A 3628-nucleotide genomic window follows, 5' to 3' on the forward strand; every position below is an offset into this window, starting at 1 on the left:
CATGAGAGCGTAGGCGGTACACCCAACGTTGTTCTCTCACATGGAGAGCTTTTGTGAGATCAAATTTCTTTTTCTTCATGACCTCCAGGATAGTCCACCGTAGGTCTGAGTCTGTATGGTTTTTCTCGGTGAAATGTCGTGTTAGCTTGGTGTTAGTTTTTTTGCACCTGATTGTGCTACGGTGCTCATTAATTCGAATTCTTACTTTCCTTGTGGTCATCCCTACGTATTGGAGTTGGCAAGGGCATGTTAGTAAATATATCACGTTTTCCGTGTTGCAGTTGCTGAACGATTTGAGTTGCCATGGTTTGTTTGTCCCAATGTCCACCATCTTGGTGTTCTTTGTAAGATTACAAGATTGGCATCCGCCGCAGGAAAAATGGCCTACTGCGGGTGGTTGATCCCAAAGTCTAAGTTGTTCTATGTTCTCATTGGTGGTCATCTGGGCGTGGACTAGTTCGTCCCGGAGATTTTTATTGCGTTTGTACGCAAACAAGGGGGGTTCCCAATGTTTTCCAGCGCTGTTAAGTATGTGCCATCTTTTTTGGATAATTTTCTGAACTGAGTTTGATATTGGGGTGAAAGTAGTGATGCAGACTGGTCTGTTGGTTTTTTCTTTCTCCACGTTTTCCAGAAGTGCATCCCTTGGGTTGTTTCTAGCTCTTTTGTTAGCCTTCCTCACCAGTTTTCTTGGATAATGGCGTTCAATCAGTTTCTTCTCGAGTTGTTCTGCCTGCTCTGTGTAAGTTTCTTTCTCGGAACAGTTTCTCCTGATACGGAGGAACTGGCCAACTGGTAAGTTCTGTTTGAGGGCCTTAGGATGATAACTCTCATACAAGAGTAGGCTATTTCTGTCGGTGGGTTTGTTATGAACCTTGGTTGTTATCCCCTCGTTTGTGAGTGTTATATCCAAGTCCAGAAAGATTGCGTGATTTTTATTGATGGTATGAGTAAATTTGAGATGGCTGTCTTGTAGGTTAACCCAGTGAACGAAGGCTGTTGCGTTCTCTTCTGTTCCATTCCATACGATAAGAACGTCATCTATGTAACGTTTCCAAATCTTTATGTGGTTTCGAAATGGGTTCACTGCATTGTTGATGAAATCATCTTCAAATTGCTGGACGTATAGACAGGCCAAGCTGGGAGCAAATGTGCTCCCCATCGAAGTGCCTGTTATTTGGTGATAGATGACCTGTTCGAATTCAAAGAAATTTTCTGTGAGGGCCAGTTCGGCACATTCCATGACAAAATGTTGGGGGGTAACAAAATCCCACTCCCTTCGTAAGATGATATTTTCTACGACCTCCAATGTTCGTCGTTGCGGAATACTTGTGTACAGGGCTTCGATGTCCATCGTTATAAGCCAGTCATTTGTGGTATCAACCTCCAAATCTCTTAGGAGGCATAGGACGTCTTTTGTGTCCTTTAGGTATGATTGCGTTTCCTTAACAATGGGCCGTAAGAACCAATCGCAAAATTGCGACAAGGGTTCTAGCACCGATCCGATGCCTGAAACGATTGGTCTGCCTGGCGGTGGCATACGTCCCTTGTGGATCTTGGGTAGAATGTAGAAGCGCGGCATCCTAGGTTCTCCGTTGATTAAGAAGTCAGCTTCTTGCTTCGTTATCCAGTTGTTACTTAGGGCTTCTTCCACTATGTTCTTAATTTTGATCTTGATTGGGCCCGTGGGATCCGTTTGGTGTATGGCATAGCTGTTCGTATCTGCTAGCAGTCTTGTACACTCGTCTCGGTACATCGTGAGGTCCATAAGGACAGTCGCGCCCCATTTATCTGCTGGTTTGATAACGACATCATGGTTATTTTTGAGTGCTAGTAGGGCCATCCGTTCCTTCCCTGAGAGGTTGTTGAACCCTTTGGTGTTATGGAAGTCAATATTTTCTATATCCCTGAGCACTGCCTGTTCAAATGTAAGTATTTGGCATGAAATGTTCTGATTTGGAGGTTGGAAGGTGGACTTTTTACGCAGCCCGGTAGATTTCTTCTTATCATCATCAACTTCTGTCGTGTCTCCGAAGAAGTCTCGAAGCTTGAGTTTTTGAAAAAACTGGGCCAATTCCATATTGAGAGTGAAGGGGTCATTTCTGGGAGTGGGGACGAAACCTAAGCCTTTGTTAAGAATGGTTTCTTCATCAGGCGTTAGGATGTGTGTGCTGATGTTAACGATGTTGGTTAGTCCCTGCTTGTTGAGGGCATCTCCGTTCTCCCTCTGCTCCTGGTTGTTACTCCTTGCGGTGGTTGTTGATCCTCCCACTGGACCCTTGTATTTCTTCTTTTTTGTCTGCCCCGCCCTCTGCCTCTGCCCTGGAATAAAAAAGACGGTGGGCCTGGGTGATAACCAAAGCCCGGTGGAAAGTAGGGCTGTTGCCAATAGCCAAAGGGAGGAGGTTGGGGTGGTTGTGGTTGAGGTACTTGCATCAGAGGTTGGTACCCAGACGGTTTTCCATAGTGTGGTCCTGAGCCTTCGTCACTACTGGAGTCACTTCTCTCTTCTCCAGAGCTGAACGTCCAGTTTTGGGGAGTGGGTCGGAAGCGTTGTTTTCTCCCTGATTGTTGTGGAATTGGTTTATTGTAATGTTCATCCGTCACGTATGGATAGACTGTTTCTTTACTGAAATTTTGTACATCTTTTTTCAGTTTAGTCAGCTTGGATTGTGTTAGATATTCCTTATATTCTGAGTGTTCTTTATTAATTTCATCCAACATTTTTTTAAAGACTGAAAGTTGCACTGTAGTTTTCAGTTTACTTTCGCTCTGTTGGATCTCAACTAGGAGAGCATCTGCTAGTTGTCTTGCAGTGTTGATAATAAGGATGAGCCAATCTTTTGTGCATTTCCACGCAATGCTGGACCAATTAATTCTAAATTCCTTATTATTAAGGAATAATCTAGGTTCGTTAGTAACAATCAATCCCCTGGGTGCCGTGTTTTTTCGGAGATATTCCGTCATAAACGCCCCATGTAGGGCTGTGCGAATTTGTTCTTTTTTCTTTGAGGATAGTGCTTCCCACTCATCTGAATTCTGTACTGTTTGCGTCACTATGGCTTCTGCTAGTAAGGATGGTGTGTTTAAAATCTCTGCTAGGACTTCTTCCCCAAATGAGAGTTCGGTATCCATGCTGGATAATTAGGGTAACGTTAAGGATAATCCTAAATCTATCCTTATTATTTGAAAGGACAGTGTCAGCAACAAAGGTGACTATAGTAGTTCTTTTCTGTTTACATGAGTTTGTATAATAGAACAAATCCCTTGTACTGGGATGGTGACCCCTTAGTTTGTTCCCACAGCCATCAGCTGTACGTAAGTTAACACACAAAAAGTCTCCACTGGATCTGTGGAGGAGGGAATTAGAGGCATAGGGGTACTAGGAGCTGGCAGCCTCCACTATAACTGTTTACCACAAGAAGCCGCTCCTAGTGTGATAACCCAAACGAGTTACAGGAACGTCGTAGGTGTGGGCATCTCACAAAAAATTACGGACTGGTCTCACACACCACCTGGTGTCATGCTTCATCATTGACCAGTCCTCGCCCTCTAAAACCTTCGTTTGATAGAGGGCGGGCATACACTTGACGACAAGGATGCACTTTCTAAATGGCTGAGTGGGGGC

The sequence above is a fragment of the Triturus cristatus genome, chromosome 1_1 (genome assembly GCF_964204655.1).
Source record: "Triturus cristatus chromosome 1_1, aTriCri1.1, whole genome shotgun sequence".
In the NCBI taxonomy this organism is placed as follows: Eukaryota; Metazoa; Chordata; class Amphibia; order Caudata; family Salamandridae; genus Triturus; species Triturus cristatus.